The 24517-nt window shown below is 44.2% G+C and overlaps 1 protein-coding gene across 2 annotated transcripts in view; it reads left to right on the top strand.

The window, feature by feature from the left end:
- The window catches only part of RGS7 (regulator of G protein signaling 7), a 495704-nt gene that overhangs the window by 391577 nt on the left and 79610 nt on the right, over positions 1-24517 (top strand). The gene's annotated exons all lie outside the window — the stretch shown is intronic.

Raw genomic sequence — 24517 nt, 5'->3', positions numbered from 1 at the left:
ATCAGAGAAAACATGCATGCAAGATTTTGTTTTGAATAATACCCTCCTGGAAAATTGCACAGACTCTTTCCTGTGCTTAATTATTCCACTTAGAAAAACACATGCAGTTTTTGATTATCAAAAACCGTGGTATATCTCTGGTTTTGTTCACACTAGGAACAATTTCTGCTCTCCACAGGACAGGTAAAAGTTATCAAAATGAATACACATACCTGAAGGGGCAAAAAAACCAAAGCCTCAATATCCATTGATAAAATATCATTTTACATATGGAAAGCATTTTTATTTATTGCCTCTTGTGGGTGTAATTTTATGAAATAATTTTTATGCAAAGATTTCAATATATGATGTATAAAGTCTCTTATAAGATTACTTTGTGCAAAACGGCAAATTCATTATTGGTGTAGGCAAGTTCTGGGGTGGAATTTAGGCAGAGTGTGAGTGAATAAAAAATATGTACAGTTCTAAACATGTTTTTGATAGCATTTTAAAACAATAGGCAATTGGAACATTAGTGATTTTTTTTGAGTAACATTCAAGACATTGCACACTGTACTTTATGGAAGGCAGAGAACAATAAAGTGCAATGAAGGTTCCAAAACTATTGTGGTCTGAACTGCATTAGCAATGGCCTGGTGGTGGCACTGAGCACTTTATGATTATTTATTTACATTTATTTATATTTGTAATGTAGTTATTTGGTCATGAATTGAATATTTAATATAAGAAAATTGTATTTTGAATGAAAGTGGCACTATTGTTAGCTGAAACAGTGGTTCCCATAGGTGGTATGTTTAGAGCAATCGTATGCATTGTACACATACATATTTACACCTGTTTCTGGGTTAGTGGAAATCTACGCAAGTCTGCTTTACCAGTGATATTCTGCATGATTTGTGTAAATATTTTATAAAGACACATGTGCTTTTATAAAATAGACTGCAAGTAGGTGTTTTTGTGCCCTTTTTTTTTTTTAGGGCTCCTTTTACGAAGCCTCGTTAGCAGCTTTAGCGCTTGTGACTTTTAATCACACGCTAACCCCTGCGCTAGCTGAAAAACTACCGCCTGTTCAAGACCGCTAACGTGCCTTTGTAAAAGGAGCCCTAAATCTTTATTCATTTTTAAAACTTTGAACAAGTGTAACATAAGATACAATCACTTTATACTTTAACATCACTTAATATACCATCAAAGTTTAACTCACATCAAATACTTCTCCCTCCATATACCCAACAATTGTACTTAAGCATAATAAATCATAAAATATTCCCTCCCCCCCTCCTCACCCTGGACGTGTATGAACAAAGGGAGAAAATAATATTTATTCTGTACAATATTTTGTTAATGGCTCCCAAACATCCCTAAATGGTGACCAGGTATAAAATCACCCTCTGTATAGCTGCATTAAAGTTCTTGTGTACTATAAGTATTCCACAAGTGTGTTTGAGATTAATGTGGAAAAAAAAAGGATTGTGCCATACAAATATATTAATGGTGACAATATAGAGTAATGTTTTCAGTTTGCTGGATTTGCCAGGGAAACTTCTGGTGATTGTTGAATTCGTAAGGAATCCAAACAAGACAACCAGTAGAAAATCCACAGAAAAAGAGAGAGAAAAATCTTAGGTCCCCTTTTATGAAGCCGCATTAGGCTTTTTTATCGCCGGCCCTGGCAGTATTAGCTCCAACTCTCATAGAAATTCTATGAGTGTCAGAGCTTATACCACTGCAGCCAGCGATAAAGCCTAACCCAACTTCATGAAAGGGGAGGTTAGTTTGGTATTCAAATGTATAAAAAAACAAATAACAGATTGCATTTCAAAGTTGAAAGAATGACCCTCAGGCCTGGATTCTGTATAGGACGCCAGTCCGGGCGTCCTATATAGAATTGGGCCTACACCCATTCAAAGTTAACCCAATTCTGTAACCGATGTCCATGTTGCAGACGCCAGTTACAGAATCGGGTTTAACATGCCCAGCCCCCCTCCCCGTATCCCCCCAATGGCCCCCCTGAAGATCGCTGGCAGGAGAGTGCCCAACTCCCTCTGGCGGACCCCCCAACGCCCCCCCTTAGTCTTACTTTCCAAGTTGGACCGGACAGCTCCACGCACGTCCGGCCAGCAGGCCCGCCTCTGTCCAAATGAGGTGGGCCCGCCCCTCCCCTGCCCAACCCACAGGATTCTAGGGCCTGATTGGCCCCAAGTGCCTAAGGCCCCTCCTATAGCAGAAGGGGCCTTAGGCCTTAGGGAGATCCTTGTCATGATTAGGTACAGTGGCCATGTCTACTTACCATGTAGGCCAGCATTTTGCTAGCCTAAATAGTAAGCGTCTCCTGTTCTGCTAGGGTGATGCGTAGGGCCGCCTAGGTTCGCTTAAGGCTATCGCCTAGCCTTAGGCGAGCTTAGGCGGCCTACGGGCCTCTCTAGGCTCCCTGGAAGCGCCTTCAGTATAGGTGGCCTGCCTGGGGAGCATTTTTTTTTAGAAAAAGTGCCTCCCAATTGGCTGATTAGACAGTTGTAGGATGCCTACAGCTGCCTACAATCGGGAGCACTTTGCAGAATCAGGGCCTCAATGTTTTAAGTATTACTTTTATTTGAGTTTAAAAAAATTGTATAGTACTGGGGTTTCAAAGATGAACATTTAAAATCTGAGATCAGACATTAGGTTTTCCTACAATTAATGGTACTTTAAAACTGAAGATCCCCTACTTTGTTTAACATTTACATTGCCTCTTTAGGGAACTTATTGCAAAGTTTAAAAGTAAAATTTTATGTCTGTACGGATGATATCACTATAGTTATTCCTTTTACTAACCTGAATTCTGAGATAAAGAATCATCTGTCTTTTATTTTAAAGCAAATTGAATTGTGGATGACTGCATTTAAATTGAAACTCAATTCTGACAAAACCAAATTCTTTCTGGCAAGCCCAAATGACAAAATTAAAGATTTATCGATTTTTTTGAATGATCAGGTCTTATCAATTGATTATTCCATAAAAATTTTGGGAGTGACATTGGATCAATCCCTGACTTTAGATGAACATACGGATGCATTGGTTAGAAAATGCTTCTCGGTATTGTGGAAACTAAGATCTATCAGAAAATATTTTGATGCTGTATCATTCCGTTTTTTGGTTCAATCTTCCATTCTAAGTATGCTTGACTACTGTAATTTCATTTACTTGGGAACTTTTAAGAAAACCCTTCAACGACTTCAAGTTATTAAAAAAATGGGAACATATAAGTCCCTATTATCAAAAATTACACTGGTTGCCCCTGAAAGCAAGAGTTCTGTTCAAATTCTCCTGTCTTTGTTTTAAATCAATATTTGGGTTAGCCCCTACGTATCTGGTCTCTCATTTTAAACTGAACTGTTCTAACAGGCCTACTTGTAGAATTCATATGTTCACATACCCTACAATAAAGGCCTGTCGATATAAAAGATTCTTGGATAGAACTCTTGCTTTCCAGGCAAGTAAATTAAATGAATGGTTGGGTAATATCATTATGCATTCCTCATCCTACTTCAGTTTTAGAAAATTAGTAAAAACAAAATTATTTAACCGATTTGTAAGTTAAGGTTTTACTGTTTTTACTTTCACATTGTATACACGTACTGATGATTTTATATTCTGTTTTATTCCCTGATTGTCCAACACTTCTTGTTTTAAACCGCCTCGAACTATTATGGCTTTGGCGGTATATAAGAATAAAATTATTATTATTATCATCAAGTTAAAGATTTTAACCTAGTTAAAGGTAAGATTTTAGTTTTCTTCAGTCCCTATACCAGTGGTTCCCAACCCTGTCCTGGAGGAACACCAGGCCAATTGGGTTTTCAGGCAAGCCCTAATGAATATGCATGAAGCAAATTTGCATGCCTATCACTTCCATCATATGCAAATCTCTCTCATGCATATTCATTAGGGCTAGCCTGAAAACCCGATTGGCCTGGTGTTCCTCCAGGACAGGGTTGGGAATCACTGCCCTATACCATTTCCAGCTACACCAAACGAGAGAAAATCAGTCATAAGAATGCAACAAGTCAGCATAATAGGTTATTCAGTAATTGACCTATTTGCCAACTACCTCCTGTTTCATGAAGCCAGTTAACAATTTTCAAAATAATTTCCTGAGATCGGATAAGTCTAGCAAATCAATTAATATCTGATGCCTTGTTTAGGTAATGTATTGAGACACTCCTATGCTAGTTAAATGGTCTCAACAGCTTGCTTTAATTTCCAGCACAACAACAAAAGTACAAGAGGTATTTTACAGTTACGCCCTCCATTTCTTTGAGAGATCATAGAGACTTATATCACAGTTAGCATGACTCATCACATCTCCCTCTTGTTTTCTACATATTAGGTTGGTGGTCTTGGTCAAAACATTTCCTAGTGGTAACGGCAGTCTGTGGTTGTTCCACGACTGGCTGTGATCAGATTCTTTTACTGACAATGCATATAGCACAAATTCTACAAATGTTCAATTGAGGCGTAACTTCTCCTGGATTAAACTAATAAATTTTTCTCTGCAACTGACAAAAATGGCCTCAATAGTACAATCATGATCTGTTTTGGCCTGCTCGATAGCTTTTTCATAGCCATAGAATAGCAGGTCATACTTTTCATGCTAGGACAATGTATTGTGAAGTCACCTCTGAAATTCTTCTAGTGCTACCGATATTCCAAAAGGAAATCAGCACTACCTATATATCTCAAATGGAATGTCAAGTGTAGTTATAGAAACATAGAAACATAGAAATAGACGGCAGATAAGGGCCACGGCCCATCCAGTCTGCCCACCCTAATGACCCTCCCCTACCTTTACCTTGTGAATAGATCCCACGTGTCGATCCCATTTGGCCTTAAAATCAGGCACGCAGCTGGCCTCAATCACCTGAAGTGGAAGACTATTTCAGCGATCAACTACCTTTCAGTAAAAAAGAACTTCCTGTTGTCACCTCGCAGTTTCCCGCCCCTGATTTTCCACGGATGCCCTCTTGTTGCCGAGGGACCCTTGAAAAAGAAGACCTCTTCCTCTGCCTCGATGCGGCCCATGAGATATTTGAACGTCTCGATCATGTCTCCCCTCTCTCTGCGCTCCTCGAGCAAGTATAGCTGTAATTTTTCTAACCGTTCCTCGTACGGGAGATCCTTAAGTCCCGAGACCATCCGGGTGGCCATTCTCTGGACCGACTCCATCATCAGAACATCTATGCGATAATGCGGCCTCCAGAATTGCACACAGTATTCCAGGTGGGGCCTCACCATGGATCTAAACAATGGCATAATGACCTCCGGCTTACGGCTGACGAAACCCCTGCGTATGCAACCCATGATTTGTCTCGCCTTGGATGAAGCTTTCTCTACTTGATTGGCAGCCTTCATGTCCTCACTGACGATCACCCCTAAGTCTCGCTCTGCTACCATTCTTGTTAGGATCTCACCATTTAGGGTATAAGTCCTGCATGGATTTTGGCTACCCAGGTGCATAACTTTGCATTTTTTGGCATTGAAACTGAGTTGCCAGGTCCTAAACCAGCGCTCCAGTAGGAGTAGATCGTGCATCATGTTGTCGGGCAATGAGTTTTTGTCCGTTGTGCTTTTGCCCACTACATTGCTTAGCTTGGCGTCATCAGCGAATAATGTTATTTTACCTCGGAGCCCTTCTTCCAAGTCACTTATGAAGATATTGAATAGGATTGGGCCCAAGACCGAGCCTTGGGGCATTCCACTGATCACCTCCGTCATTTCAGAGGGGGTGCCGTTCACCATTACCCTTTGAAGCCTACCTCCAATCCAGTTCCCAACCCAATTTGTCAATGTCTCGCCCAATCCTATAGAACTCATCTTGCTTAGCAACCTGCGGTGTGGTACGCTATCGAATGCTTTGCTAAAGTCCAGGTATACGATGTCCAGGGACTCCCCAACATCTAGCTTCCTCGTCACCCAGTCAAATAAGCTGATCAGGTTGGTTTGGCAGGATCTCCCCTTAGTAAATCCATGTTGACGGGGATCCCGTAGATTCTCCTCATTAAGGATCGTGTCTAATTGGTGTTTGATTAGGGTTTCCATTAGTTTGCTCACTATTGATGTGAGACTCACCAGTCTGTAATTTGCTGCCTCTATTTTTGAACCTTTCTTGTGGAGTGGAATGACGTTAGCCGTCCTCCAATCCAACGGGACGCTACCTGTACTAAGGGAGAGGTTGAAGAGTGCGGACAGCGGTTCCGCCAAGACATCACTCAACTCCCTGAGCACCCTGGGGTGTAGGTTGTCAGGCCCCATAGCCTTGTTAACCTTGAGCCTTGACAGTTCACCGTAGACACTGCTGGGTGTAAACTTGAAATTACTAAATGGGTCGGCCGAGTTAACCCTTGTCTGTAGCTGAGGGCCTTGCCCCGGCGCTTCTCGGGTGAAGAATGAACAGAAATATTCGTTTAATAGTTGTGCCTTTTCTGAGTCCTTTTCCACATATTCTCTGTCTGGTTTCCTAAGACGTACTATCCCTCCCGAGTTTTTACTTCTGTCACTGATGTACCTGAAGAATGATTTATCTCCCTTCTGGATGTTCTTTGCTAGAGACTCCTCCATGTGGAATTTAGCCTCCCTGACCGAAGTTTTGATGGCTTTCGACTTGGTCAGGTACTCTGCTCTAGAGTCTTGTTTCCCTGATTGTTTGTAAGAGATGAATGCTTTTTTCTTCTCCTTGATGAGGTCTGAGATCTCCGCAGTGAACCACTGCGGCTTATTGTTCCTACGCCGTTTACTTACTAATTTAACATAGCGGTTAGTCGCTTCCTGTATGGTGGCTTTCAGAGTCGACCACATTTCTTCTACGCTATCAGTTTCTGCTTGGCTTGTAGCACCTGGTGAACAAATTCGCTCATGTTTTGGAAGTTTGTGTACTTGAATTTGAGGACCTTGGTCAGTGTGGTGGTTTTAGTGAAGCCTTTCCTAAAATTGAACCATATCATGTTGTGGTTGCTGGAGGCCAGTGTGTCTCCCACCGAGACTTCTGTGACACTTTCCCCATTGGTAAGTAACAGGTCCAGTATTGCCTGATCCCTTGTTGGGTCCAACACCAGTTGCCTGAGATGTGCTCCCCTCAAAGAGTTCAATAGCCTCCTACTGCTGCCGGAAGCAGCGGTAAGTGTGTCCCAATCCACATCGGGCATGTTGAAGTCACCTAACAATACTGTGTCCCCACGCAAGGTGATATTCTCTATATCTCCGATTAAATCCATATCTAGGTCAACCTGTTGTCTTGGGGGTCTGTAAATTACGCCAAGATACAGGCATTTGTCCTTCCCTCTGGCCAAATTAACCCAAAGAGATTCCCCAGTGTACTGGACGTCTGCGATTCTTGTGACCTTAATGTCATCTTTTGTATATAATGCTACACCTCCTCCCATTCTGCCCTCCCTGTCCCGACGAAGCAAGTTGTAACCCGGTATGACCATGTCCCATCCATGGGAGTCCTTGAGCCAGGTCTCAGATATTGCCACCACATCCAGGTCGGCATTTCTTATTTCTGTTTCCAGTTCCAGGATCTTGTAACCCAAACTGTGTGCATTAACGTACATAGCCCTCCATGTGTTATTATTACTTCTCGTTTGAGCTACTTGGACACTATTAGCATTATGCTCATATTTTGTATTCTCCCTAGACTCAAAACTATATCGTGTACCTAACCCGGACTCCCCAGATCTAGAACTACAGTGTGTGCCTATCCCAAATATGGAAGGGTGTGTATCTTGTGGGGGTGTTCCCGCGTGGGCTACTTGAGCTCCTTTGGTACAATATGCAATGTGTGTACCCCCTCTGGACCCAGGATTACAATGTGTACTTCCCATAGTCCCAGAATTACAATGTGTACTCTCCCCGGACCCAGAATTGCAATGTGTACTCTTCCTAGATCCAGAAGTACAATGTGGCCCAGAATTAAAATATAAACCTACCTCAGCCTCGAAAGTGTGTATGCTCTCCCCTGACCTAGAATTTCGGTGACCACTTACCTCAGCCTCAAAAAAGAATTGGCAATTTAGCTCGTCAGGTTGGTTGTTTGTGCCTGTACCCTCCCCCGACTTACCTAGTTTAAAGCCCTGTGAAGTAGGCGGGCTAGACGGTGTCCAAGGACGTTCTTCCCTCTTCTGGTCAGGTGCAACCCGTCTTGTCCCTGTAGTCCTTGCAATGCTTCTCCATGGTGTAGGAACCCTAAGTTCATCTCCTTGCACCATCCCCGCAGCCAGTCGTTGGCCTTCTGGATGCGATCCTCCCTGGCACTACCATTGCCCCTTACTGGGAGGATCGAGGAGAACACCACCTGCGCATCCATCCTCCTCAGCTTCTCACCCAGGGCCCTGAAGTCTTCAGGTATGCTGTTTGGGGTGCTCCTGGCGGTGTCGTTGGTCCCGACGTGGATGAGTATCATGGGGAAGTTGTCTCGGGGCTTGATGAGTCTGTCAAGGCAAGCAGTTACATCCTGGATCCTGGCCCCTGGCAAACAGCAGACCTCTCTAGTTAACTTGATACTCTGCTCATCTAAGACCACATGCCAGAAACCACTCATTGTCCAGGAAGGAAAAAAATATTAGTGTTGTGTAAATCTGGGAGAATATCCTCTAAGATTGACATGGTGTAATGATTTTGATGGAAAGCCAATTTGAATGATTTCAGGTCTATGCATATTCTGATCTTCCCTTCTGATCTTCTGACCGCCAGCAGTGCTGATATCAATTTTTCATCTCCTGAATCTTAACCAGAATTCCATGATCTTCTTCTAACTCTTGTAGCTCCATTTTGACTTTCTCCTTGCCAGCAACTTGCAAATGTCACAAAAGCATATGGACTGGTTAGATAGTGAAGTCTTCTTTTAAGTGCAATTTGCCATATCCAATGAAGATCTCCATAAATGCATCACATACCTGGTTGCTTGTCCACTTACCAGCAGGTATTCAGCATTATTTATCCAGCCAGAAATGGCGCTGACCTGTTAAGTAGTGCTTAACCAGTCAAATGCAAATATTCAGTGCAAGATAAAACAGATGGGCTTGGGACCTGTCCGTCTGGCCAACTTTTTTAAGGTAAAGGGGGGGGGGGGTCGAGGGTGGGGGGTGGGGTGTTGCAGGGTCGGTGGGGAGATCGCGCAGGTCGATGGGTGGGGGGTTTTGGGGGGCCAATCAGGGGTGTGGGGGAGGTGCGTCATGGGCAGGAGGGTCTGGGGTCCCTCCTGCCCATATCTTGATAGGGGTGGGGGTTTTGCCAGAGCAGAAGGGGTTGGGCTCCCTACTGCCCAAATTGAGTCAGGGGGGGGGTCAATGGGGCAGGAGGGGTGGGCTCCCTCCTGCCTGGATCAAGTGGAGGGGGTCGTCGTGGGCAGGAGGGCTTGGGCTCCCTCCTGCCCATGTTTAGTTGGTGGGGTCATTGGGGCAGGAGGGCATGGGTTCTCTCCTGCCCGAGCCGATCGCGGGGCTGCATCGGGGCAGGAGAGGTTTAGCTCCCTCCTGCCCGATCTTGTCGGAGGAGGGTGGGGGGGGGTAGTGATGGATCGCAGCAGGAGATATTGGCTATCTCTCCTGCCACGATAGCGATCACCCCTCTACTCAAACTGCCACAAACCGCAGCAGGAGAGAATGGGCATCTCTGCTGCAGCAGGTCGCGGCAGTTCGGGTAGAGGGGTGATTGCCATAGCGGCAAGGGAGATGAGCCATATCTCCTGCAGCGATGGTTGTGGTGGGGATTGGGCAGGTTGCCAGGGCCGCTGAGCTGATCGTGGCAGCCGCGATCAACTCAGCGGCCCCTTTTTCGGCACTTATACCTGTTTTGACTTGGTCTAAGTGAAAAACTAAAATTTAATGCAAAAAAGTGCAAAGTAATGCATTTGGGGATTAGAAATTGGAAGGAGCTGTATGTACTGGGAGGCGAGAGGCTGATATGCATGGCTGGGGAGAGGGACCTTGAGATGATAGTGTCCGAAGATCTAAAGGCAAAGAAACAGTGTGACAAGGCAGTGGCTGTTGCCAGAAGAATGCTAGGCTGTATAGAAAGAGGCATAACCAGTAGAAGAAAGAAGGTGTTGATGCCCCTGTATAAGTCATTTGTGAGGTCTCACTTGGAGTATTGTGTTCAATTTTGGAGACTATTTGGCAAAGGACATAAGAAGACTTGAAGTGATCTAGAGAAAAGCAATGAAAATGTTAGGAGGTTTGCACCAGAAGATGTATGAGGAGAGACTGGAAGCTCTGAATATGTATACCCTAGAGCAGGCTGCCCAATTCCGGTCTTCGAGATCTACTGGCAGGCCAGGTTTTCAGGATATCCGCAATGAACATGCATGAGAGAGATTTGCATACCAAGAAGGCAGTGCAGGCAAATCTCTGTCATGCATATTCATTGTGGATATCCTGAAAACCTGGCCTGCCAGTAGATCTCGAGGACCGGAATTGGGCAGTCCTGCCCTAGAGGAAAGGAGGGACAGAGGAGATATGATTCAAACGTTCAAATACTTGAAAGGTATTAGCATAGAACAAAATCTTTTCCAGAGAAAGGAAAATGGTAAAACCAGAGGGCATAATTTGAGGTTGAGGGGTGAAAGACTCAAGAGTAATGTTAGGAAGTTGATGCCTGGAATGCGCTCCCGAGGGAGGTGGTGGAGAGGAAAATGGTGAAAGAGTTAAAACAAGCATGAGATAAACACGGAGGATCTCTAATCAGAAAATACAGTCAAATCTCGGTTTGCGAGTATCCCAGTTTGCGAGTGTTTTGCAATCGAGTGTTGACTAGATTTGCGAGCACCCCCCCCCCCGATAACCGGAATCGCTCCCCCCAGCGCGAAACCGGCACCCCCTGCCCGAACAACTTGAACTTACTCCCCCCATCTGGCACCGGCACGCAGCCCACAGGACGTGCTGGTGCTGCTAGAAGATCTTGTAGCGGCACCGGCATGTCCTGTGGGCTGTGTGCCGGTGCCAGAAGGTGGAGGGGAGGGGGGGTAAGTTCAAGTTGTTCGGAAGGGGTGCCGGTTCGCGCGGGGGGGGACCTTTGCCATCGTGTGGGTGGGGGGGTGCAGCGCCGCTGGCCTCGGAGGGGGCGGGAAACGTATCAAAGCGAGTTTCCATTATTTCCTATGGGGAAACTCGCTTTGATATACAAGTGTTTTGGTTTATGAGCATGCTTCTGGAACGAATTATGCTCGTAAACCAAGGTTCCACTGTAATGGGTATATATTGAAGGAGCTAAGGCCAGTACTTGGCAGACTTGCACAGTATCCCCCTCTTTTACTACGTCACTGTCCCTGTATCCAACTGGAACCTCACCAACCTGTAAGCATGTGTGTAATTTTTCAAGTTTTCATTTTTACCTTTTCTTAAGGCCCTGAAGCTTTCTCTGTCATCATTATTATCAGCCAAATGAGTATACATAGAGAATGACATGGGGACAAATTTGTTCCCATCCCCACAGGAACTCAATTTCCTTGCCCCATCTCCGTAAGTTTTGTTACTATCCCTGTCCCTGCCCCATTCCTATAAGCTCTGCCTTAACCGCTCAAGCCTCACCTCAAGCGTCAAACATTTATAATTTTAAAGTGTTTGAGGCTTGTGCAAATGAGGATAGAGCTTGCAGGAATGGGCAGGGACAGGAAAAGAACTCGCTGGGATGAGAATATGAGTTCCTGCGGGGACGGGCAAAAATTTGTCCCCTTGTCATTCTCTAAGTGTATATTAAGGTGGCTTCTGCCTGCACTGGCAAAATTATTATTATTATTATTATTTTTCATGCAGAGCCTTTCAGAGTTTCCATCCCCGGAGAATGCTTCCTTCTTTGCCTCCTGACTTGCTTCTAGCCACTGAGTTATGCTGAAATAGCTCTTGGACTTTTTCCTTGCCAATCATTGCCTTTAAGCACTCATCTTGTTTCTGTGGCATATTGTGGTGGCATGATTCAGGGTTAGCCTTTTTTATCTGGAGAAACTTCTGTCAAGTAATGTCTTTCCTGATGCTGATAACAATTCTGTCCTGTATGGTCAAATTTTCTATATCTCTGTACTCACACAACTATTAGGAGGAAGGAGTGGACTAGTGGTTAGAGCTACAGGTTGTGGGTTCAAACCACACACTACTCCCCGTCACTCAATCCTTCATTGCCCCAGTACATTAGATAGATTGTGAACCCACCTGGACAGATAGGGAAAATGTTTGAGTACCTGGTTGTAAACCACTTAGAGACGCAGCATAGAAATACCTAATGGTAAATTAAAAAACTTCTGTTAGATAAATTGAAAAGATTCATTATCCCAGGACAAGCAGGCAGCCTAATCTCACATATGGGTGATGTCACCGATGGAGCCCGGATGTGGACAGCCTCGCAAGCAGACTTGCTTGTAGAAACTAGAAGTTTCGAGTCAGCCACACCGCGCATGCGCGAGTGCCTTCCCGCCCAGTGCAGGGCGCGTCTCCTCAGTTCTCTGTTTTCCGCGGAGCTGAGAAGTCCGCCTTTGACTCTCTGTGTTTAACTTTGTTATTTCGTGCCTTCTCTCACAGCGGTTTGTGCTTATTTTCTTCACGAATCGCTGTGTTCTTTTATTTCTTTTATTTTCTAGTAAAAAAAAAAAAGTATTTCTTCCGTTCGACTGCTGGGGCAGGCCGCTCAGCCGCAGCCCTTGGGCTTCGACTTTGTGGCGGCTATATTTCCTTCTATGTCCCAGCCAGCAGTGGGCTTCAAGAAGTGTAGCCAGTGCTAGCGTGCGATTTCCCTCACGGACCACACCGTTGGTGCCTCAAGTGCCTTGGGCCGGACCATCAATCGAAGTCGTGCGAGCGTTGTGCTACTTATCAACCTCGAGCCCTTAAACATCGTCGGATTTTAGTGGAGAAGCTTTTCAGGATGGATTCTTCAATAACTCCCTTGACTTCGAAAGCGGCCTTGGTTCCACCTTCTACCGAGGGTCCTCCTGCCTTCACGACTCTAACCTCGAGCCTCATCAGACCTTCTTCGTTTGCAGCGGCTCTTTCCTCCACTACACCTGCTGTATCTCCTCCGCATTCTTAGGTCAGATAGCTCAGCAGAAAGTTAATCAAGGTGGCTAAGACTTCTAAGTCGAAGCACATATCCACTGCCAATTTAGAACCTCCAGCCAAAGCAGATGGTCCGGTTTCAGACACGGATCCATCCTTGCCAGATTCTTTCCAGACCATGTTAAAGAAGCAATTCATTCAGTTCCTCACTAATATGGAACCGAAGCTAGCTACTCTAATCCAGCCTGGGCATTCTGCAGACTCCCGCGAGGTCGAGCCTCTTCCTATACCTTCGGCTGAAGCTTCACACTCTATGCAGGGAGCAGAGTCTCTACAAGTGTCTGGTCTGGCATCTGTGCACTCAAAGCAAGGAGCAGATTCTTTGCATGTGCCTCGACAGGAATCCTCACACTCCATACAAGGAGCAGAGTCTTTGGGAGTGCTTTGAGATTCCTCCACCAAGCCTACTGAGCTTCGATCTACAGCTTTCATCTCCGGGGCAAAGTCTCCTCGGTCCTCGAGATTTGCTTCCAAGCACCACTCTCGTCGATCAAGGCCTTCCTCGAGGCATACCTCCAGGCATAGCTCCTCTTCCAAGGAGCGTCCTTCTTCAGCTAAGCCTCGATCTACACCTTCCAGCTCTACTAGACCACCGACTCCTTGATCGAGGTCTCTGCTTCCAGACCTCCAGGACTCAGCGGTTTCTATTACTTCGTCCAAGTCTCCTTATTCTTTTGATGCCTATTTTCTTGCCGAAGCTTCATCTTCGACCAAGGCTGCCTCGATGTCCTCGAGTCCCTCTCGAGGCAAGGCATTAGCGGATCAGCGATCTTTCTCTTCTTTTCTTCGTCAGATGGCTGTAGACCTGGACCTTCAATTGGATGCTGGTTCTAAATACTCTAAGGAGTATCTCGAAGTCATGCATATTCCTCAACCTCCTGCAGAGTCACTTAAGCTTCCTCTTCACAAGCTTTTGTCTCAAGACTTTTACATGATGCCTGGAGACTCCTTATTCAATTCCTGCTGTTCCTGGCAAATTGGACTCCAGGTATAAAACTCAACATTGCAAAGGATTTGAGAATTTGCAGTTGTTTCACCAATCCCTGCTTGTGGAATCCTCCTTGAAAAGATCCTATCCTTCCAAGGTTTATGCTACCGTTCCTCCTGGAAGGGAAGGGAAAACCATGGACAAGTTTGGACGTCACCTCTACCAAAATGCTATGATGTCCTCCAAAGTCCTCAATTATAATTTTCATTTTGTCACTTATTTCAATTTCCTCATTGATCTCCTTCCAAAATTTCTCAGCTATTTAGATACTCAAAAGCACTTCGAGTTTCAAGAAGTCATAGCTACTCTGTCACAACTCAGATTACACCTACTTAAGGCTTCTTATGATGCCTTCGAGTTGTCCGCCAGGGCAACTGCTTGTTCTGTAGCAATGCACCGCCTAGCCTGGCTTCGCACCATTGACATAGACCCTAATCTTCAGGACCGCTTGGCTAATATTCCTTGTGCAGGCAATGTCCTCTTCAATGAATCTATCGAGGCAGCCACCAAGAAATTGTCTGAACATGAAAAATCTTTTGCTTCTATTGTCAGACCAAAGCCTAAGCTAGCTCCTGCCAAGCCTGCATGCCTTCCTCCAATTTTCCAGATGCGTTTTGCTCCGAGAGCGGCTCCTTACACTCATCCTTCTCCTTCTCAGAATCAGAAGCAACAGAAATCTCAACTTTCTGCTGCACCTAAGGCTACGCAGCCTTTTTGACTGTTTAAAACAGAGCATAACCTCCACAATTCTGTCTCTGACCTATCTTCCCCCATTGGAGGTTGTCTCCATCATTTTTACCACCGATGGGAGACAATTACATCCGACCTCTGGGTGCTGTCAATCATCAGGGAAGGATACTCTCTTCATTTCACTCAGGTTCCACCACAGCTTCCTCCAAGAGAGTACCCTTCCAATCCATCCCAGATCGCCCTTCTTCTTCAGGAAGCTCAAGCTCTGCTTTGTCTCCATGCCATCGAACCAGTTCCTTTGGAACAGCAGAACAGGGGGTTTTACTCCCGTTACTTCCTTGCTCCGAAGAAGTCGGGCAATCTGCAACCCATTCTGGATCTCAGGGCTCTCAACAAATTTTTAGTCAATGAAAAATTTTGAATGTTGGCCCTGGCATCCCTTTATCCCCTTCTGGATCACAATGACTGGTTATGCTCTCTGGATATCAAGGAGGCCTATACTCATATTCACATTCATCCGGCCTCCCGTCAATATCTCAGATTTCGGGTGGGGAATCTGCATTATCAATACAGAGTGCTGCCCTTTGGCCTGGCTTCATCTCCCAGAGTGTTCACCAAGTGCCTGGTAGTAGTAGCAGCAGCTCTACGGAACCATGGTCTTCAGGTATTTCCCTACAGGCTCAAAGATTCAACATCTCAGGGAGTTATTGTAGCGACCCAACGAACTACGTGGATCCTGCAAAATTTGAGATTCAAAATCAACTTTTCCAAATCACAACTTCAGCCCTCTCAGAATCTACAATTCATCGGAGCTGTTCTGGACATTATCCAACTCAGAACATTCCTTCCGCAACAATGTCTGGAAGCTCTCCTTCAACTCTGTCATGCAGTGTCTTCCCACTCTTCTATCTCAGCGAGACACATGATGGTACTACTAGGTCACATGGCCTCCACAGTACACATGACTCCTTTTGCCAGACTTCACCTCAGAATTCCTCAGTGGACCCTGGCATCTCAGTGGACACAGGCTTGTGACCCACTTTCTCAACACGTTGCAGTCACTCCTTCCTTGAGACAGTCTCTCCGCTGGTGGATGCTCTCTTCCAATCTCTCCAGAGGCTTACTGTTTCAAACGCCCCCTCATCAGAAGGTCCTCACAACAGATTCCTTGACCTACGCTTGGGGCGCTCATCTCAATGGTCTCTGTACTCAAGGCCACTGGACCAGTACAGATCGTCAGTACCACATCAATCTGTTGGAACTCAGAGCAATCTTCAATGCTCTCAAAGCTTTTCAACATCTTCTTCACAACCAAGTAGTCCTCTTCACAACCAAGTCGCCATGTACTATGTCAACAAACAGGGAGGGACGGGATCTTCCTCCCTTTGTCAAGAAGCTATGAAGATTTGGAACTGGGCAATCCGTCACACTTTCCTCAAAGCTGTCTACATTCAAGGGGCAAACAATTGCTTGTCGGATAACTTGAGTCATCTTCTGCAACCTCACAAATGGACACTCCATTCCTCGCCCCTTCATCACATTTTTTTCACAGTGGAGAACACCTCAGATCTCTTTGCAGCTCCCCACAGCCACAAACTGCCTCATTTCTGCTCCAGGATATACTCTCCTCATCGCCTCGAGGCAGATGCTTTCTTACTGGAATGGACAAATCTCTTCCTGTATGCATTCCCTCCGTTCTCTCTCATTCTCAAGACTCTTGTCAAGTTGAAGAACACTCATGCCACCATGATCCTGATTGCTCCTCGGTGGCCAAGACAACCTTGGTACTCCCTTCAACTCAGCAGCAGGGAGCCATATCTTCTACCAGTTTTTCCATCTCTTCTTACACAGAGTCAGGGATCTCTGCTTCATCCCAACCTGCAGTCTCTACACCTGACAGCTTGGTACCTCTCAACATAACTCCTTTTCAGTTTTCTTAACCTGTAAGAGACATTTTAGAGGATTCTAGGAAGCCTGCCACTAGGCAATGCTTGCACCAAAAATGGACTAGATTTTCTATGTGGTGTTTTTCTCACGATAAGGAGCCTCAACATTCCTCCTTATCTTCTGTTCTAGATTATCTTTTGCACTTATCCACCTCTGGCCTCAAGTCTACATCGATCCGAGTCCATTTCATTGCAATTGCTGCTTTCCATCAGCCTATTGAAGGGAAACCCCTCTCTGCTCATCCGGTGCTTTCCAGATTCATGAAAGGACTTTTCAATGTCAAACCTCCTCTCAAACCGCCTCCGGTGGTTTGGGATCTCAATGTTGCTCAATTGATGAAGCCTCCATTTGAACCAAAGTCTACGGCTCATCTTAAGTATCTCACTTGGAAAGTGGTGTTTCTCATTGCCCTCACATCTGCTCGACGAGTCAATGAGCTACAAGCTTTATTAGCTGACCCCCCTTTCACTGTCTTCCATCATGACAAGGTGGTCCTCCGTACTCATCCCAAATTCTTACCTAAAGTGGTTTCAGAATTTCATCTCAATCAATCCATTGTTCTTCCAGTGTTCTTTCCAAAGCCTCATTCTCACCCTGGAGAATCAGCCCTTCATACTCTGGACTGTAAACGTGCTTTGGCCTTCTATTTGGAATGCACCAAACCACACAGAACTGCTCTTCAACTTTTTGTCTCCTTCGATCTAAACAAGTTGGGACATCCAATCTCTAAGCGTACCATCTCCAACTGGATGGCTGCTTGTATCTCTTTCTGCTATGCCCAGGCTGGATTACAACTACAGAGTTGAGTCACAGCCCATAAAATCAGAGCAATGGCAGCTTCAGTAGCTTTCCTCAGATCTATACCTATTGAGGAAATTTGCAAAGCTGCTAATTGGTCCGCTGTTCATACTTTTACCTCTTGTCTTGTCTTTTACTATTGTCTGGATGTTTTCTCCAGATGGGATGGCCATTTTGGCCAGAGAGTATTACAAAATTTATTCTCCTAAGTTGCCAATACTCCCACCATCCCATCCTGGTTAGCTTGGAGGTCACCCTTATATGAGAATAGGCTGCCTGCTTGTCCTAGGATAAAGCACAGTTACTTACCATAACAGGTGTTATCCAGGGACAGCAAGCAGCTATTCTCACAACCCACCCACCTCCCCTGGTTGGCATCTCTGCTAGCTATATGAACTGAGGAGACACGCCCTGTGCTGGGCGGGAAGGCACTCGTGCATGCACGGTGTGGCTGACTCGAAACTTCTAGTTTCTACAAGCAACTCTGCTTGCGAGGCTGTCCGCATTTGGGCTCCGTCGGGTGACGTCACCCATATGTGAGAATAGCTGCCTGCTGTCCCTGGATAACACCTGTTAGGGTAAGTAACTGTGCTTTTTGATTCCTTCAGCCTGTTATTCAGGATGTAGTTTTAGTTACATCATTTTTGTTTTTCCGATGCAGTAATTTTTGAAAGCATTGAGGATTTTCTTCACATCAATTTTATCTGCATTGTTTTAGGTTAGGTTCTTATGCAGTTCATATGCTTCCATTCTAATGCATCACAAGAAAATGGCAACACATTTCTTCATCAGTTGTTCCTCCAGGTTAATTGCAATTTCATAATTCCACCACTGACTCTTGAAATGTTTAAAATTCATAGCGCATTCCCCTGCCAGAACTGGAATCAATATGTGAACGTCCATTCTATTTTACCTCTGATACCATGTAACATATTGAACAACTCACAGGCTAGTTAAACAGTCTCAACAACTTACTTTATTTTTCATCACAGTAACAGGAAATGATGTATTCTACTCAGGTATGCCCTTTAGTTCCTTGAGAAATCATAGAGACTTACCTTTATCATCCATACCCTCTATTTTTTTTATCTCCAAGCCTGTGAGCCAGCTATCTGCCTTTAGTATATTTGGTGTACTGCATACAACCCTGGACCCACCTCTGCTTCTAATAGTTTTCATTTTTTTAAAATTATATATTTTTATAATGCATCAAATTATCAAATTTTCCATTATCCAAATGATCCAGGTCTCCAGGCGAGTGAATAATAGGTCAGTTTCTGTACCTTCATATTTCCAACATCACTGCTAGGAGTGTGACATTTAATGTAAATAGTTACATTTGCACAGAAATTGTATATCTATATCAGTGTCTTGCATACTTTGCGAAGCCGTGGCACACTAAACTGGTGACCATGGCTCAAGGGCATCCGAAAGTGTGCAGATGTCAAAGTGATGATGTCACACGTATGCGTGATGTCTTCATGTCAATGTCCACACATGTGTGAAGGCCCTCCAGACAGGGCCCTGATCTACCAGTAGGGGTGCTAGAAGGGAAGAGGCTCAGAGAGGCACTGTGGAGGAGGTACGTCCTGTAGACAGTCAGCCGACACCGACACCTCTCCTCCTCCCCGGCGTCTCGCGGCACACTAATGTACCGTGGCACACAGTTTATGATATGGTGATCTACTGTATATCAAGCAAAAGACCTGGCATGGATAACCAATGAAGTCAAGAATGTGATTGGGGACAAGAAAAAATCATTCCGGAAGTGGAAAAAGGATAAACGGCAGAGTTGCTGCAGCAGATTTGCAACCTATCCTTGAAAACAGGGGTAATTCCGAAGGACTGGAGGATAGCAAATGTTACACCTATCTTTAAAAAAGGATCAAGAGGCGACTCGGTGAACTACAGACCGGTGAGCTTAACCTCAGTTCCGGGGAAGCAATGAGCATATAGAAAGAAATAATCTGATGGGAACAAGCCAGCATGGTTTCTGTAAAGGAAGATCATGCCAAATGAACCTGCTGCACTTCTTTGAGGGGTTAAGAGAACAATTGGATAAAGGTGACCCCATAGACATCATATATCTGGACTTCCAAAATGCCTTCGACAAGGTACCCCTTGAGCGCCTACTAAGGAAACTGTGGAACCACGGAGTGAAAGGGGAACTGCACAGATGGGTCAAAAATTGGCTGGCAGACAGGAAACAGAGGGTAGGAGTAAAGGGACACTACTCTGACTGGAAAGGGGTCATGAGTGGCGTCCCACAGGGGTCAGTACTGGGACCGCTGCTGTTCAATATATTCATAAATGACCTGGAGTCAGGGACGAAGTGCGGAGTTATAAAATTTGCGGATGACACAAAACTCTCCAGTAGGGTTAAAACTGTGGAGGAATGCAAAGAACTACAAAGGGACCTGAACAAACTGAGTGAGTGGGCAGACAAGTGGCAGATGAGCTTCAATGTGGAGAAATGTAAAGTCTTGCACATAGGGAAAGGAAACCCAATGTATAACTACACGATGGGGGGGGGGGATGGTACTGGGAGAAGGCAAACTGGAAAAGGACTTGGGGGTTTTAGTGGATAGGACAATGAAGCCGTCGGCACAATGCGCAGCGGCCTCAAAGAGGGTGAATAGAATGTGGGCATTATAAAAAAAGGTATCGCTACCAGAACAAAGGAAGTTATCCTGCCACTGTATCGGGCGATGGTGCACCCGCATCTGGAGTACTGCGTTCAATACTGGTCGCCGTACCTTAAGAAGGATATGGCGATACTCAAGAGGGTCCAGAGAAGAGCAACAAGGATGATAAAAGGCATGGAAAACCTTTCATATGCTGAAAGGCTAGAGAAGCTTGGGCTCTTTTCCCTGGAAAAGCGGAGACTTAGAGGGGACATGATATAAACTTATAAGATCATGAAGAGTATGGAGAAGGTAGAGAGGGACAGATTCTTCAGACTAGCGGGGACAACAAAAACAAGAGGGCATTCGCAAAAATTGAAAGGAGACAGATTCAAAACAAATGCTAGGAAGTTCTTCACTCAGAGGGTGGTGGACACCTGGAATGCGCTACTAGAGGAGGTGGTAGGGCAGATTACGATTTTGGGTTTCAAAATGGGATTAGATGATTTCCTGAAGGAAAAGCGGATTGAAGGGTATAGTTAGAGGGTTACCATACAGGATATTAAAGGATTAAGGAATAGAATGTTTTAGGTATAAGATCACTTACAGGTCATGGACCTGGGGGGGCTGCCACGGGAGCAGACTGCTGGGCATGATGGACCCATGGTCTGACTCGGCAGAGGCCATGCTTATGTTCTTATCAATAAATATATGAAAACCAATCTAAACTGGCAAAATATATACAGGGTGGTGATGCCAACAATCCAATACCTGCCTTACTCTGATTCACTCACACTATTTCCTCTAAGCTGATTGGGAGTCCTCCATCTGTAGACTTGCCAATGGAGGTGCTGTTTCACTATCATATTTTCAATAATGAGGGGCAGGCAATCTCTGTAGGACTCCAGGGAATTTATCTGACCTAGTGATTGAAAACACAATATTGAATCATTGCCCTCCACTGGCAGCAATGCAGTTGCTCAGCTTAGAGAAAATAGTGCTCACTCCCCAGCCTGACTGCATCACAGTACCATTTTCCCTTTTCTACTGCTGCCACAATGTGTCTTTTCTGTTTGTATGGGCATATCTGTGCTGTGCTCATGTGGGTCACCTAACCCATACATGTGCATACCACAGGCCACTAACAGATGGACAGCATGGTTCAAAGTAATTAGATATGATAGATAATAGGTAGATAGGTATCCATATCCAATAAACTGTGGTAATCTCATAGGCTTACTATGTTTGGCCATGGAACCATAAAATCATTGAATTCAGTATTTACTATTTTAAGATAAAATCCCAAGGTACGAGGGGTGCTGAAAAGTTCTCAGGCCAATCAAGAAGGGAATGGCATGGAGCCATGAACCATATAAGTTATTCCACATATTCACCCTTAAGTTGACACATTGTGTTGAAGATTCTGTAATCTTCCAAAAAATACTCTGATGTCTGGTCACTGAAATACTGCTTGCTGCTGCAATCACCTCTGAATTACTCAAAAATTGTCACCCTTTCAAACTCTTTTTAAGGTTTGGAAACATAAAATGGTCAGATGGCGCAAGATCTGGTGAGTAGGGTGGATGGTCTCTGCACTGAAACCCCAACTGCGTCCAAACATCCATTGTTTTGCCAGCCTTGAGAGCAGTGCATTGTTTTGCAAAAAGAGAACTTCTTTCTGCAACTTCCCTCTCCTTTTTTCTTTCAATGCCTCCCTTAATCAGCACAGAAAGTATTCTTAGAAGATAAGCATATATCATACAACACTTTCCTGATTCGAAAACACTGTGGCCATGACCTTTCCTGTTGACTTTTGGGTGTTGAATTTCCTTGGCCATTGCATAGACTGTTGTTTTGTCTCAGAATCATAATGGTATAACCATGTTTCACCAACATTCAAAATAGTTGGCACTGGCTCACAGAAAATGCTGCAAAATCAACTTGGAAATGTCCACTCACCTTCATTTCTTGTCAGCATTCAAACATTTGAGCACCCACTTGGCTGACAGCTTCTGCATATCCAGCTGCTTGTGGATTATGCACCTAGCAAATCTATAGTCTATCTATAGTGTCCCAGCATTTGTTTTAGCCACTATTTGCTGATCAGCCAAAATCACATAATTGGACATGGTCAACAATTTCAGGAGCTGACACCATTTGAGGCCTCACAGACTTTACTACATCTTCCGTTTTGAAATCTCTACACTGAAAGTTTGCACACCACTTCTTCACTGTGTTTGATGGACATCATACATTCATGGATTTCCTTTGGAGTTTTCTTCTGCAGGAATAGGAACTTCACGATGGCATGGAATTCCACACTTGAAAATTCCATACTGTTCATTGACATGGTTCAATCAGTGATCTGAAACAATGTCAAAACATAGCATTATGATTCTGCAAATTGGCACTTTGCAAAATAAAATAACACTCTTCTTAGTTCTAGTGGCAAATAATGCTCAGAATTTAGGAAGTTGGTTGAGCTGAGATCTTTTCAGCACCCCCTCGTATGAACAATAACAAAAATTGTATAGAAGTGTTACTATATGCAATCCTGTATGAAAAAGATGAAATCTGTATCTGTGTCTATAATTTTTACTATCCCCCTCTTTTACAAACGCATAGAGTGTGTTTTAGCGCCAGCAGCGGTGGTAACTGCTCCGACATTCATGAGAATTGGAGCAGTTACCGCTACTCATTAGTAAAAGAGGGGGGATATATATATATATACATAAAGCCATATATTTGCTAAAACCTGCAAAATATTTGTGGTCAAACTAATTCCTTTATAGTAACATTTATAAATACATAGGTCAGTATTTGCATGCTGCAATCATTTTAAATGCTGGCCATGGCATTTAAATTGTCCATGTATATTTCAGCACTGCTGTCTGCTCTATGGATAACAGTAATATTCAGATGCTATTGGAATAACTATGTAGTTAACCTCCTTTTTACTATAGTTGGCAGCGTGAGCCAGCGCGGTAAATGCTCTATCACCAATAGGAAATGAACAGGTGTTGGAGAATTTGCCGTATAGCACTTGACTGCGCGACTTTATAAAAGGAGGCCTAAGTTATCACAGCTTTTTTGCTGTGCTATTTTCTCTATATAGCTATATTGATAGCAACTTGATATTACTATCTATAGAGTTAAGTGGAAAGCTTACACTCTGCCCTTGCTCCTCCCCACCTCTATCCAGGTAATGCCACTGAAAATTCACAGACTGACCCAGGTAGGACAAAAGCTGCTGCTATTCAGTTAAGTGCTATTGAATACTGACCTGACAGATGTTCTAGTCATTCTTTTACAAAAAAAATGTAAACAGAACTTCAGAGGAGAATCCAGACCTTGAGGACAGGGTGAATTGGAAATGGAGAGAAGTGTCTCTCCATCATGCTCTACTCAGGTTACCCTTCAGATCCTATTTCTTCTCCCTTTCTACATCTCTACTCCTCTTTCTCTCCCTTTCAACCCCCATCCCTGATACTCTTATCAAATATGCATCTACCGTTCATGTTAATCCCTACTTTCACTTATTCTCTGTCTCTCTCTCTTTCATACACACCCATACATACCTTTTCTCACCCTTGACCCAGCTATTCCATTCTAATGTTCTCTTTAGTCAGTCCTTTCTTTCACAACAGACTTTACTTTTCCCCTCTTTCACCTTCTGATACCCTCCAACCACTTCCTAACTCTCACACTTATTGATCCATTATCAGTCTCCTTTCTCTCCCCCTATGATGCTTTATTTTGCTATCCAATATAACTTTAAATATATGCACCCTGGATAGAATAATAATTTTAATTCAGTATGTATGTTTTTAAAGGACACCTCAGCCCCACCACTCCACCGCTATAATGATTTGCTACTGCGGGAAGAATTATGTGGTCCTCATCATTGGCTGTTCATTTTATTTATACTTTATAACATGTTTCAAAAGTGTTCAAACCATTTCTTCAATTGTGAAAAAATTATTTATTATATATATATTCAATTGTGTAAAAATATAAATAGTACTTATCTCAGTCAAACCTGGGAGTCAGACCCGACATGTTTCGCACTAAAAAAGTGCTGTATCAAGGGTCTCCCTATGAGATAAAGAAAGGAAGCTATTACATATGTTACTGTCTTAGCCCCTCCCCACATGACTTAAAAAAACTTTTTAATCGTTCAGTCTATGTTGATTTATCAAAAAAACTCAGTCTAAGTTATTTTGCTATCCAGCACCTCCAGATTGTGGAGCATACAGGGCACAGGCAACTCCTTTGCTCTATAGTCACAGCCCCACACTGTTCCTGAAGCACAATATGGCCAGTACCACATCTCTTACCACAACCACCACTGTTTCAGCCAGAAGCAAATATCAAAAGCCATTTTATTTAAA

Source organism: Geotrypetes seraphini, chromosome 3, assembly GCF_902459505.1.
Source record: "Geotrypetes seraphini chromosome 3, aGeoSer1.1, whole genome shotgun sequence".
Taxonomy (NCBI): Eukaryota; Metazoa; Chordata; class Amphibia; order Gymnophiona; family Dermophiidae; genus Geotrypetes; species Geotrypetes seraphini.
The sequence above is the reverse complement of the archived record's forward strand: the minus strand, read 5'-3'. Positions and strand labels throughout refer to the sequence as shown.